Source organism: Protopterus annectens, chromosome 9.part0, assembly GCF_019279795.1.
Source record: "Protopterus annectens isolate FY-2018-M chromosome 9.part0, PAN1.0, whole genome shotgun sequence".
Taxonomy (NCBI): domain Eukaryota; kingdom Metazoa; phylum Chordata; order Ceratodontiformes; family Protopteridae; genus Protopterus; species Protopterus annectens.
The window spans coordinates 1,568,478,813-1,568,479,441 of record NC_056743.1 but is presented as its reverse complement, the minus strand read 5'-3'; positions in this window follow the sequence as shown (position 1 = coordinate 1,568,479,441).

Below are 629 nucleotides of genomic sequence, written 5' to 3'. Positions count from 1 at the left end.
ATCTTCAAGCTTGATTCCTGCCAGGAAAACAAAATATTCTGACAGACGATCTAAGCAGAAATCTTATGGACCCTCACGAGTGGAAACTGGACCCACAAGTCTTCAGCATGATAGAGAAATGGGGGAGTCTAGACATAGATCTGTTGGCCTCTCCCCAAAATTATCAACTGGACAAATACCACACAAAGATTTATCACAAACAAGCATGGAAAGTGGATGCCCTATCCTTCAGTTGGAAAAAACGATCAGTCTGCGCCTTTCCTCCTCTGCCTTTTCTCCCCAAAATCTTGCTAAAGGTCAGACAGGAAAAAACAAAAATGATCCTAATTGCCCCGGACTGACCTCGCCAGCACTGGTACCCAATTCTCAGGAATATGTCTCTACTACCTCCTTGGTATTTGACTCAAGTACCTCATCTACTGTCTCAGCAGAGCAATCAAATTCTGCACAATCCGCTCCAAACTCTGAACCTGGCAGCATGGCTGATCTTGTAGTTATTCAAAACACTTCTCAGTGAATCTGTGATGGATGTCATTTTGGAAGCCAGAAGGGCCTAGTACTAGAAAATCTTATGCTGATAAATGGAAGAGATTCTGTGCTTGGAACCAAGCTCAAGGAACGGACACAGC